The sequence below is a fragment of the Dermacentor silvarum genome, chromosome 6 (assembly GCF_013339745.2).
Source record: "Dermacentor silvarum isolate Dsil-2018 chromosome 6, BIME_Dsil_1.4, whole genome shotgun sequence".
Lineage (NCBI taxonomy): Eukaryota > Metazoa > Arthropoda > Arachnida > Ixodida > Ixodidae > Dermacentor > Dermacentor silvarum.
In genome coordinates this window covers 111,447,674-111,461,983 of record NC_051159.1, presented here as the reverse complement: position 1 = coordinate 111,461,983, position 14,310 = coordinate 111,447,674, and positions in this window count along the sequence as shown.

Here is a 14,310-nt window from a genome sequence, read left to right as displayed (position 1 = left end):
TATCCTCTTCGTAGCGTCACGCAGCATGGAATCACTCGAGCGCTATCCCGTTTAGCATATTGGATGTCATGTAATGCGGCGAACGTTGCTGAGCAAACAATGGATTGCGCGTACCATCTGCATAAGTTGAAAAGTGAACAGGAAATAACTGGTTAGAGCGCTTGTTAAGCGTAATTACATCGAGTGCGCGTGTAGTCACTCTGTAATAAGGTCTCTAATCATGCAGTAGTTTCAATTCTACGCTCAGAGTCTGAATTAGGCCACTGTTACAAATTCAGCTGCAACCGGGAAAGGAGCAATGCGTCGGAGTATAGTTTCGGAATAGTTCGAGTTGATTTATGCTGAAAATGCATGGTCCTACTAGCAGGGCATTTGCCTAGGCGCCAGGAGCTGTGTGGTCAGAATTGAGTTTCCTATGGTCTACAGTAAACCCGCCGGTTAGAGAAAACTTTCTCTGAGCCCGCGCTGTCCGACTGGTATGCCACGGTTTGTGCTGCGGCGGCCATTTGCACCAGCTTCACCCCATGCGAATATCTACACTCAGGCGAGTCATATATAGGTGTCGAAAATCGATGGCGTGCCATCGCGCGCGCGTGGCACCATCACTAGTTGAAATGGTTGTGTCTCTTGCACAGTGACTAACGGTGAGTAGCCAGTAATAAAACATGCCCACCCTCTTCCGAAGGCCCGCACGACTACGCATATACGCATATAAGCAGCCCAGCGAACCGATGGTACTTATACAAATCCCAGGACATGCCTGGTACCGTGGGGGGTGATCTCGGTGTATCGTGAATAGCCGGCACCAAGGAGTCCTTCTGCACCAGTAGTCCCTGAACTTGACCACAGACAAATTCATTCTATTGCTTAATATGCCAGTCACTATTTTAACAGCGGCGCTGTTAAGCGGCCGTAATGTGTACCGCCTGCCACTGCGTTGCCTAGCAATCACTTCGGGGGGCGTCCGCACTATGCTCGAGAGAGAGAAAGAGAAAATGGGAGCGAGAGAGAGTGCGCGCATGGCGCGCTATGCTCCTGGAGAGAACGAGAAAATGAGAGCGCGGAGAGAGAGAGAAACAATTGTACCAGCCCAACGAGGCAAATCACAGAGATTCTGCCGACGCCAACCGCGCTTTCCGTTTCCGGCTTTAGCGCCGAACGCTGTCAGTGTCCATGACTGCAGCAGGCGCCTTTCGCTCGGACGAGCTCCCACCAGCTGCGCGCTAGTGCGCATGCGCCGTGACTCTTCCCGCGTGTCGTCAGCTGCGCGCCGCCCGTACACTGTGGATAGTTTTCGCCCCACTTCGCCTATACGTGTGCTCGGACTGCAAGGGCTCGCGAGGCGTTCCCTGATGCCAAGGACCACGAGGAAATACGTATACACTTCGTGTAAGTTAGCATCACTTGGCAGTACTTCGTATAAATTAGCATCACTTCGTATAGCCAGGACCAGCTAGGAACCGATCAGCTCCACTGTGTCTTTAGCCTTGCGCCACTAGTGCAAGCTACCCGAATTTTTCGCAGCCAACGACTGCACACGTTTTCCCTTTCTGGAATCGAACACGATATCGCGTGAAGTCACCGCCACACTGCTGCTGCTTCCATTCATGTCTTCCGATACCACAATAAGAACACTACACAAACATAAACATACGACTCCCTATATTGTGCTGTTGGGCTAGCAGGTAGAATGTGCTGTTGGGCTAGTAGGGTTGACATAGTGCTATCTTTAATGTAAACAGCAGAAGCACCCTGCAGCCACGGTCAGAAATTCCGGAGGGTTCACAAAGAAAGCTTCGCTTCAAAACGAGACATCCAAATGGGTATGACAAGAGAGAGTGCTGTCTATCAACTCACGTTTATTGCCCGATTCCACGAATATATAGGCCTTAATCAGAGAGCCAAAAGAATAAGGCTTGTATTGAAGACTGGAACACTTAAACACCAATTGACAGTCGGCGCTCTTTCGCGTCTATTTGACTGACCCATTATAACGCCCAGAAAGAAAACACTAGTTCGATTATTTATGGTGTTGCAACACCTGTTGTACACTGCTATGAGCCGTTACCGAGACCACGTCCTCAGTACCAAGTGTCCCCAGTTAGAGAAAGCCGGCCGACGAAGCGCATTGTCCCCAGTTAAAGAGACTAGCCCGACGAAGCGCAAAGGGTTCCAAACCTGACATCAATCCGTAGAGGAGAGAATGCCATGTGTCCGCCCGGGACGCCCCAGGCCAATCTGACCGTTTGCCACAAGCGTTCTCGAGTGTGCATCGATGGCGACTGTGTCGGCTCCGTATGCCTCAAGTACGGCTTGAAGGGACTGCACCCTTGTCGGATCGCAGTACAACGTCGACCAGAAGTGCCTGGTGGCATGCGAGTTCGGAAGACGGTATGTCCTGTGCGCTAACGTTAAAACAACACTGACGTGGCAATTTCGACATTTCGCTTTTAATGCAATTGGGATTCTTGGGAACCTCGTGCACTTTAAGGGATTTTCTGTCTAACGATTTACTGCCAACTCGGTTAACAGGTCTATAGTCTATGGGTACAACATCGGTTTCTTTGTACTGGGGAACAAGGTTGGAAACCAACCGTCAGACCAATTGAGTCACTGGATATGTGTGACTGGGTATGTGCCGCTCTTCAATGAGAAAAAAAAGTTATTAAAATCTATCTAGTGCTCGACAGAATTGAACGAGCGTTACATATACTAAGCCAATATTGTCTTTATATATATAGACACACACATCACGCGCGGACGCCACAGCGTCGCCGCAGTATGTTGAGTGGGCCACAGTTAGTATCAGGTGGTGCGTGGAATCTCGAAAGGCGTAATGATGCCAGCGCTAACGTTCACAAATGCCATTCTCTGCTTAAAATCGGATATCTTGTTGGGGTTGGAAGTTAACCAAAAATCAGTAGGCCGGTTGGCTTTGGGAGCCCACGATAAAACCACAAATGAGGCAGTGCAGGGTGACCTGGGTTGGGCCCCTTTTGAAGTCGGAGAAGCACAGAGCAAAATTAGTTTTGAACAAAGGCTCAGCAACATGGATCGAAATAAATGGGCGGCTAAAGTGCCTGAATATCTCTACCAGCGTGGATACAGAATGGAGGAAGAGGTCAAGAGAGTTGGCAACCAAGTACAGGGTAATTGAGTGTGACTAGACAACCAGGAGTCATCAAAAAGAAGTGAGAGAAACAGAGACAGCGAATTGCATGTAAATAATGGAAACAAGAAATACCATGGAGATTTACAAGAATGGGAAGAAAGAAATTAGAAGCCAAAATAGGTCCGAGTATTTTGCTATTCGAGGCTCGAGATGGTTTCCTAAGGGAAAAAAATGCACCGGAGCAAAGACTCGCAACAATATGAGGCAGACGTATGATGCAGTAAAATTCCGGAGGCCATTCGGCCCATCCTAGAGAATGCGAAGGAATTCATCCAATAGGACCCGTTAATAACGTACACCTTCCAGAAGCAGTCGGATTTAGTGTGAACGGAAGCATCAACCGGTCAGCGGTCGAGATAAGAGACGAATAGAGCACTGGTAGAAAAAAAAAAGCAGGGAATAGATTGATACGACCGGATCCGTTACAGGCATAGGTAGTGGTACAAGGTAGATTAGAGACGTTTTGAGGAAGAGAAAAAAAGATTAAAGATATGTATAAAAATGGTACAATTAAAAACTACCTGTGTAACCCAAGCAGGCTAGGGGACTATTTGTCACCGGCCCATTTCAAAGGGGATGCCAATAAATCAACATCATCATCGAAGCGTCACAAGGTGACAAGACTGCATACACGCCTCATACGAACCGCTTCTCTGCGGATGCAATACGCTGTGTAACTACATTGCTTCAATGCTAATCGCATCCACTTCGACATTCACCTTGAGATGGGTTCTGCCGGAATTTTTCGCTTTAGGAGGAAGCTTTAGCTTGGGGCCTGTTCCGATGCCACCTATTCAAATATACATGTCAAACGCAGAAATGCTTTTATGAGACAACCCCTCCACTACGGCGTGCCTCATAATCAGAACTGGTTTTGGCACGTAAAACCCCAGAAAGAAGTATACCAGCGCTTCCTGTATTTGCAGCGTCGCTATCAGAGTAATTGCTACTACAACAAGAATGACTATTTATTGTATTTGGTATTTCTTGTTCAAATTCTTCCCCGCTAATCTTAAGGATATTAGAAAGAGTTTTTAACCAGATTGCAGCCGACCTTATTTGATTAATTGCAGTATTTGCAAAAAAAAAAAGGAAAGGAATTGTAAAAGTACGCTGCAATGTAAAGGTCGCCTCACAGTTCGTTTCAAAATCCACCCGCCAACTCTATGCTTAAATGGCACCGCTCCCATTTGTTCTGCAAGTGTATCCGTAACTCGGAAACCTCTCCTCTAAATTCCATGAAGGTGCTACAGTTTTTTTAATTGCTGGAGGAGAGAGAGAGATAAAACTTTATTTTGTCCATGATGGGGTCTGGGGGCGGCGGGGGTTGGGAGACTAACCCCCAGGCCTCCCCTTCCTCAGACGGCGGCCAGCCCTTGTTTTCTGGCGGCGTCTTCAGCCATCCGGACGGCCCAGAGCTGCTCTTCTGGGTTCAAGCTGAGCAGCAAAGTCTCCCACTGCTCGGCCGTAGTTATGATGTGTGAAGTGTTAGTGCGGTGAGTGTTGGTGGGTGTAGCTTTCGGGCATGCCCAGATGATGTGATCGAGGTCAGCGCGGGCCTCGCAGGCTTTGCAGAGTGGGGAGTATGCATCGGGGTAAATTCGGTGGTATAGCACGGGGTTTGGGAAAGTTCGCGTTGCTGGAGGAGGAGTGTGCGGTGGCAGCCAATGATGAGAGGGAGATGCACAAGCAGTATCGTCGTTTGCCGAGGAAACGTTTATCTGTGCCTTGTTATACTTGGCTACAAAATTATGTACGGCACCCGAACCTTTTTCTTCATTTATTTACCTGCCTTGTGGGAAAGTACTTTAGGTCTATTTAGAAAAGGCGATTCTCACATTATAAATGTATGGCAGACTACTCCTCGAGTTTATCGACAAGGGAGACCCGGAACCAGAAAGTTAACACCGTCCTATCTTGTGTAATAGTATTCAACAAATGACAGCCAATCGTAATTTCAGCGTACAAAAAAATACATTTTACTTGTTGCCACCACGTAGAACATTACAAGCTCGAGAAAAATGTTATAAATAGTGTAAGAAATTGCTTGTGTGCACACTTTGAGTCAGCGCTGCTGCATCTGTTCTGCAATAAAACGCGCTTTATTACTGGCCTCCTTAACGTCGCTAAAAAAGACGAAGAGTGTCAGTTATGCAATAATTTCCCATCAATTCTAATGAACTTCTGAGCTCTAAAATGATGGATCTGTAAAACCCGGTGCGACTCATACAGAGGCGTTAAATGTGCTAGCAAAAGTGGGCTCGGACCCGCCACAATTAGCCGTATATTTTCGTGCCTGGCGTCGCTATCTTCCTGCGTGTAAAATTGCTTCAAAGAAGACGCGTTGATTGATTATACCGGAAAATGCAGCCCTTCAATGCGTAAACGTTTGTACTCACAGAAAGAACACGACACAAACAATTAAAGCGTGTCAGTATGATCTCTTTTGTGAACACGTTACTCACAAAGGACGTATATTCATGTCGCCTCTTTTTCCTTTAGTGTTGCGGCATCTATCGCTCATCCACCTTTTCTGCATGCTAATAAAGGTGCTTGAGGTAAAATGCCTACATTGTATTTTCTAGGTCAATGCTGTGATACCATTCTTAGTCTCATTTCGTACAATGATGACTTAGTAAACTTGGAGTATCAGAAGATTACCAGAAGAGAAACTTTAATGGGATAGAACATAGAGAGGTCGGTCTGACTGAATGTGGCTCTAGCCTTCTACTCCAGGCTGGAGAAAGGGTTCGGGGAAACGACAGAGAGAGGGCAGGAAGATGTAGGAGGTGTGTCGGGAATGGCGACAGTGGCTGCACAGCCTAGCACTTCTGTGGAACGCGCGCACGCGCGTTTCCCGACATAACCACCTTGGCGGAGGGGGATCGAGGCTACGGGAGCGTAGCCATGGCGACCGTAGCACGCACGATTCGCACAGCTGTTCTCGCCAAGAGCGTACTTGAGCAATACATCAGTTGGTGCTGGGCATCAACCGTTTGCCGCAGCACCACCTTGAGGACGATGAGACCATCTCGAAGCACTGTCGTTGTTCTCGTTGATACTTGGAGCTGCAAGCCCGCGGAGGTAAGCGCGGATATGTATCTTTGTCCAGGCTTGCTTTGCATGTGAACGCAGAACTAAGGCCACCGCATGACATGTAGTGGAATGCAGCAGTTGTGGTCGTCTCTCGCGGCAGGAATTTCAGAGAGGCTCTCGGACAAACTGGAATTGTGTTCGCTATGAGCAGTTTACGCGACAGGTAGTTTCTTCGGAGCGGTTCTCTCGTGCTGAGCTTGTTGCCTGTAGCGCACGCCTCGCTTACACCCTTGCGCAGTTTGAAATCTGCAGCGTTGGGCAGCAGCACTCGAGCTGCAAAAAAAACTGCATCCGCAGGGACGTGCAAGGAGGCGTGCCAGCACTCCAAGATGAAGGCTTTCTGCGGGGTCAAGTTGCAACCGGGTGCCATCTGCGACGGCACCCGCGGTTACTGCGACGTCTTCCAGAAGTGTCGCCGATCCGACGAGCAGGGGCCGCTAACGAGGCTGGAGCAGGCGCTATTCGGCCGCCGGACCATCAATTCCGTCAGAGATTACATCATCGTGAGTGCATGCGCGCGTAAATCTGGGTCTATATTCGCAAAAGGAAAGAAAGAAAGAGGACGACTGGTTGGTAGAATTGTTGGGAAAAGTAAACTGCAGCGAAATCCTACTGCTTGACATATTATAAGCGAAGGCGGCGGCCAATAGCAATAATCACTTACGAAGTAAGGTACAGTCAACCACAAAAGTTTGCGGACCACGCGAGCGCGTGGCCAAGAGCCTCTTCGCGACACTTCCGCTACGTCACCAGCGATCGACAGCAGCGCTACGTTGAAGACGCATCCCTCCTTAAATCTATGGCCTGTCTATTTTCGCACTGTGCGCAAATATTTTCTACCTATCTCTTTCAACGTGACGCGCTCTTTGTTAGTCAGGGCTACTTGCTTATATTTGAGAGCAGAATATCAGTACAAGTAATCAGACAGCGTATTATTCGGCTGTTATCAGTTCTATTTTCGCGTAGCCACGCTGTTTTTTTTTTTTTTTTTTTGAGTGCGTGAGTGAGCGGTGAGGCAGCCATGGGACACAGATGCTTAGTCAGTAGGCAGAATTTTTCTGTTCCTCCCCCATCGCTAAGTGACAGTAGCGGCCGGGATTTGATCGCCTGCGCCCAGGTTTTGCTGCGCAAAGCCCGAACCACCGCGCTGCTATAGTGGTTACATTTAGAAAAATAAGAAATAATCGGGTGCGATGACTCATTTTATAACCCTTTGCGACACGGCGTCCTCGTTTGGGGACTCGAACTTCGGAGGCGCGTCCCACGCCACGTGTTTCTTCAAATGACCTAAAACTCAGTGTGCACATTCGTGTCCGCTTCCTGATGGGACAACTAGCGGTCAGTTAACTTCATTGTCCTGCGTATTGCTGCAGATGATCACTTTGCTGGAGACACTACCATGTTAGACAATCGTTCGACGTGCCGCGTTCCAAGACCAACGTCAAGAGTATCTTTTTTTTCTCCGGTCGAGACGAATACAACCGAAAAAGCAAGTGTGCATGCGTTTCGGGCCTTATAGTTGATTCTTTTTATGCAAGCATTGAAGCTGACGGATTTCAGAATAATTAGATAATGAGTTATACGCTAATTAATTTTTTTTTACTGAAACTCGCACAACACAGCACATTGCTTCGTCTTCTTTCTTGGAATGTAATAGTGAGCGTCTTGAAATGATGCCATGCGCATTTGACGCATTTGCAGACAGTGCATCATAATTCGTGTCTGAAGGGGATGAATTTATTCACAAGACATTTACAGAAGTGTCATGAAACATAGGTCTCTCAATGATCTAGTAGGAAGTGAAATGTCCGCCGTTTTCTAGCACCTTATTGATGCGTGTGGCCATCGACTCGTACAAAGATTCAGTAATCTCCGGTCGACCGCGCAGGCTTTCCCATTCTTGTGCGATCGCTTGCCACAGCGTATCGGCCGTGCGGCCGCGGTTGGCTCGTGTGGACAGCCGTTTCTTCAACATGCCCCAGACATTTTCTATGTGATTCAAGTCGGCGCCACATGGAGGCCACTCAAGCTGGCAAACAGCATGTTCTTCTAGCAATGACTGGACGATACGTGCTTTATGGATCGGGCTGCGGTCGTGTTGAAAAAAATAGCAGCCGTCGCTGAAGGGACCGTCCAGCGCATACGGAACGAGGTGTCTAGTGATGACGTCGCAGTACCGTGACGCAGTGAAGGGCCCTTCCAGACGCACAAGGGGACCAAGGCCATCTTTGCTGATTGCTCCCCACACGCTCACGGAACACCGTCCACTGGATAGAACACTCTGTGTGTAATTAGGCAGATATCTGCAAGAAATAGCATACAATTGGGTTCCAGCGGCGCGTCTAAAAATGTTGTGATTCCTCTTGCGTATGAACTTTATAATGCTGTTATAGAGTTGCAATAGAAAACGTGCAAACATCATTAGATAGTACTGAAAGACCCACTGGCAGCTTTTAATTAGCTTCAGAGTAAGTAGTACTATGAAACAATCGTTAATGTTTTCAACATAATACCACTACAGAAAAATCTCGTAATGTCCAAAAGCTCATTTTACGTGAAACATGTTGTGATGCAGAATTAGCTTCGTGAATTAACTGCCAATACACTGTAAACACACCTGCAGTTTAGTGGACGCCAAACCCGCTTCCGTTGGTTCCAGTGCGTGGAAAAAGTTGACTCGTCGCTAAAGATGACATCGCCCCATTTCTCTGTTGTCCAATCTTTCATTGCTGTAGCGAACATGAGTCGTTCTTGTAGCTGGCTGTCTGAGAGGCAGGGCTTCTGTGCTGCTACGAAAGACTGCAGGCCAAGCTCACTCAGCCTTCTTCTTACAGTCTCAGACGATACCGTGAGCGAGAGCGCTTCTCGGATATCCTCTGCACTTTGAAAAGGATCAGCCACGATGGCGGCCGTAATCAGGCGGTCCTCTTCCTCAGTCGTGGCCCTTGGACGCCCACTGCGCTCCATATCTGTGAATCTGTCATCGTCGCGGAAAGCTTGAATAATCCTATTCACGGCAGTCCGGCTCCTGTTGGTTCGGCGGCAGATTTCGTGCTGAGGTATTCCCTCTATAAATAAACGCACAATGTGCCTTCTTTCGTCAAGTGGAACACGCAGCGGCATCTTTCCAAATAGGCAATCACCACGTGGCCTGAAGCAAGTCTACTACGTTTTCAGCGACTGATGCGAAGATGCGCCTATGTGTGAAAGAAAATTTTCTATGCATCCGCTTTTTCTTTATTTTTGATGACAGTGAAACACCTCCCTACCCTTTCTCTCAAGACGCAGAAGCAGCAACACTCATTGGACCAAGATGCTGCCAACCAAAGTGCGCCAGTAAACGTCGCGTAAAAAAATCGTCGCAGCGCTTCGTGAAACTTATCTACCCACTGGCACACCAGTCGACAAAGGTTGCAGTGATTGCTCCGATACTGCTTCAAGCCAGATATGTGGCGGTCTTATCGCAGACAGCGCTCTGCGTCAACACAACGAACTAACAATGTCATGCACGGGAATAAAAAATTAACAGGCAGGCGAGTACCAAGAGGGCTCATATCCGGGAGAGCGCCCCTGTCGCCGCTAGGTGGCGTACCGCTAGGTGGCGCGGATAGGCAGTCTGGCACGCGCTCGCGTGGTCCGCAATCTTTTGTGGTTGACTGTACGTATTCACAAAGCTTTTAGTTCGCGCGTGTTCCTTGTCATAGGCTGGTTGGCTTCGCTATATTATTATGTCCAGCATCTGGATTGGCTGTAATTTTCTCTTAAGAGGAATACTAGCGTAAGATCCGTTTCTGAATCCATTGGGTTGAGAAGGCTTACGAATTCGATCCTTGAACCTCGCCTTCAAATAAAACAAGCAAAAGAATTGCAGAAATGCGCGCAAAATCAAGCAACTAGATATCATTGACGGTAAACAGCTATCATGCCACGAACTTCAGTGATGACGCACTGACAGCACTGACAACTTTGCATGTATGTGGTGATATATTTATTGATGTGAAGTGATCACGTTTCAAGTCAGCATCTTTTCTATTAAACTTTTCTGAACTTCACTGAACTGAAACTTCACTTTATATTGTCGAACAACATGGGTCGGTTGGCCGAAGGCATTTATGTTTCCCTGTGAGGTATACATTTTAATAGAAAAAATGGAGACAAAGATATTTCAATTTTTTTATGAACAAAGAATTCCTTTCCATCCCATGCTATTATTGAGCGATGAGCTGCTTGTGCCATATTAACATACTTCTGATTATTTAAATGCCACAGAAACCCCACAGACACTGTAGCTCATTTCATGCTTTTATACTTTTACATAGCCATTTACACCAACGTACTACAGTTTTAATACCTCAGCTACATCGAAAACATGTGCTTGGCGCATTATAGCCGGCACAGCTACTGCGCCATTCAAATACCGAATCATCATCACTGCCCTGTGCGGTTGGCGTCGAAATACCCTCATTATCAACAGCGAAATCGTGTGATAATTTAAGACTTCCTCGTGGACCGTGGTGTAAGCCACGACGACTGCTCCGCAGACCTATGCTTCTAAATGCTTCTAAGTGCTAGCTTCTAAGTGCCAGCTTCTCAACCTTGTCATGACGGAGTTAGCTGTAGCGTCAATTTTCAGAGGAAAGGATCCACGATATGATATCGGTGGCGGTGCCCTTTTCTTCGTACCCATAAATTTTATTTCATGCTCATGATTACATAATGACATATCATGATCCTCCCGCTGAGCTGCTGCGAGAGGACTACGATGCACCACGTTCAAGGCATAGGGTCCTCCCGCACCATCTCAGCGATGAAAACGATGCCGTCGCTGTCGAAGCGAAACCGGCGTCGGAGCTCGTAATCGCCGAACACGCCGAACGGATGAGCATGCTCTCTAAAGACGCACTGACTTTGCAGGGCCAGCGTAATCAAACGTATCCATATAGCTCGAGAAGCAGCTGCAGCCATTACAAACTGCGCGTTAGCGCGCTTCCCGCAGGGTATAGGCGGGCGAGAATTCACGGCTGGAATAATTTTCGCACACTGGAGGCACTGTAGGTGGAAGGTTTCGTTTTGTGTGAATCAGCGGCCCAGCAGCATAAGGGTCGCCATTCTGTACATTGTAACATTGTTCCATATTGTCAAACTATGCAATTGCGGCATTTTGAACCAATCAGAAAGGCCATAGCAGTCATATATGTGCCAATTAGAGCTGGCAACACGACGATTTCGATAATATGGCGAAATTCTGCAATGTCCAGAATGCCATCCAATGTTGCGTTGAGTGCCCGGCACGCGCTTGCCTCGGACGGTCCTGGACGCATCGCTTCGCCAACTTCGGGGCTCGGAGGAACATGTTTAAGTTTATACTGTTCGGTAGATATACCCGTGGTTCAAACGCTGCGTGTTTGTGGCCACAGGCTTTCTTCCTTTGCATGTTTACCTCTTATTTTTAAAAAACCGGTATTCCTCTCAACTAATCACGTCACGCTGAAAAACAAACGTACAGAAAACCCTAATCGCAGTGTCACTGTGTGCTTCGTCCTCCTTATTTGCATCCACGTTTCTCGCGTGCAGGCTCACCCGTTCTTCGCGGCCGTGTACCTCGTATTATTCGTGGCAATCATGGTGCTGTTCTTCCGCTGCTTCTCGCTTCACACGCCCAGCAACAACCCGCACAAGCCGAGCAGAAAGTTGAAGGAGACTCTGCGGAACCCAAAGAGCTTCTTCGTAAGTGAATCTTGGGTAACGTGCCAGTAGTGCGTGGCGAAAGCATCAAGGTCAGACGGTGAACGAGTAATTCACCAACGACCACAACGGCAGCTTATCCTGGAAGCAGTGTAACAAAGCGGGGACATCACTATGGGACCAGCAGATAGCGCCGTGGTCTCATAGCGCTGCTGTAATCGTAGTTCATCGTAAAAATAATGTGTCTGATTATAAGCCAAGGCTACTGACAGCAGTTGAGGGCAGCTCGTTTCCTTACATTTTAGTGATTGCTGAAACGTTTGTACGAAGACTTATGTTCCTCTCCCGTAGATTTCGCTGCTGATTTGTTTTCCTATCTCGTAGCATTTGTTTTAGGGCTGTTGTTACATTCTTTCTCATGGCATTATCTTTTTTTGTGTGAGCAGAATGTTCTCGTTGTGATTTTTATGACTTCGGGTTGTGTTTCGGAACCGCAACAAAGACCCCATGGCCATATCTTTGGCTACTGTTCATTGGGAAAGTGCCGTGTACAGATCGCAGGTTTCTTTGGCGTGACAATGTTACCAGCGCCACGGCTCAATAGATACAGCATTTAGCGGCTGGCCACGAGGTCACGTGTTCAGCCACTGTGTTTGCGTACCGATAGGGTGGAATGCGAAAGTGCTCAAGAGGGCCTCGGATGGTCAAATTTTATCCGAAGTCCTCCACTATGGCGTCCCTCGTAGCCTTTATATTGCTTTGGCACAATAAATGCCATTGACCGCATTTCATTGTGGAAGTAAGGTGTAGGCCCATTTTTTTCGTGCTTCCTGACATTTCGCTATGGAAAGAACATAATCGGGCATTGTCACTTGAGTGGTTAAAATTAGTTGAGAATAGATTTATTCCGATCTGCGGTGCTAGAAAGATCCCTCGTCAGATTAAACTGGATCGTGATGTCGAAAGCAACCTTGTCTTTGGAAGTCCTGACACGTTTGTTGCACTTTTACTTGTCGTTTGCAGATGAAACCGTGAAGTGGCACGGTGTAAGCGGCACGGTGTACGACGGAGGCACACATCGCAGATTGTATGAGACAGCCTGGAGCAGTCTGTGGCGCGTTGCGTCTTATCTCAGACGTGACGCCCGCTATAATAATAACTGTTCTTCACAAAACATTTTAAGTTGATCGGGCTTATGTTTGTAAGTTAATTGTTCATTAATGTTCTCTTTGCGTTATTCTCAAGATAATCAAAAACGACTTGAGAATAACGCAAATTATTCTCAAGATAATCAAAAACGACTACTCGCCGGGGTGGCTCAGTCAGCCAAGGCGTTGTGCTGCTGAGCACGAGGTCGCGGGATCGAATCCCGGCCGCGGCGGCCGCATTTCGATGGAGGCGAAATGCAAAAACGCCCGTGTGCTTGCGTTGTAGTGCACGTTAAAGATCCCCAGGTGGTCAAAATTATTCCGGAGCCCTCCACTGCGGCGTGCCTCATAATCAGAACTGGTTTTGGCACGTAAAACCCCAGAAAGAAGAAGAAAGAAGAATCAAGAACGACTATTTCATAAGGCCAGTCACTGTCTCGGTGGGACTCACCTTGCAGCACCTGTTTTGGGTATAGCCTTCGACTAAAGTGCAAAGTACCGTATTTAGGAAGCACCGATGTATCCTACTGTACTTTCCGGACTGGAAGCAACAAAATAATCTTCTTCCATATTTATATTTATTTTCCAGCAGACTGCCAATGCAGAGCATTCTAGACGAGCAGAGACTAAAGGCTGAAAATGCCTGACGAAGGCCTTCGAACATTTACAGTTTTGCAGTGGCCATAGCATACAAACAAAAAAAGCAAAGCGATGTTTTCTTTGCAAACACGCAAAAAAATACAAATAAGACATCGAAAATAACGTCATTTTACTTATTATTACAATGTCAAAATCATATACCATGTATATACATATATGCGGTATTAACATAGTTATTTTTCCCGTTTCATTTTATGAAATACATGTTTGGTGTATAGAACCAAAAATAGGCATGCATTACATACCCATGTATTTACTGATACTGACATATTCACATAAAAGGCACATACTTAATGCACATATACATGTTACCCGCACCAAATATATCAAAAGCAAGGACACAAAAGCATACAAAAAGTATTTATGCGAATACTTTAATTCGGAAGTGATAATAAATGTGAGACAGGCAGAGGCCAAAAAGGAAAAGAAAGAAGGTTGTGGTGTCAAGCACAAGAATCCGGCAATCAGTTGTGCCACGAATGTGGTTTATAGTCTGCCGTTGTCTTGCGGCTCTGCTTATATAGGCCAGACGGGCCGATGTGTCAACGT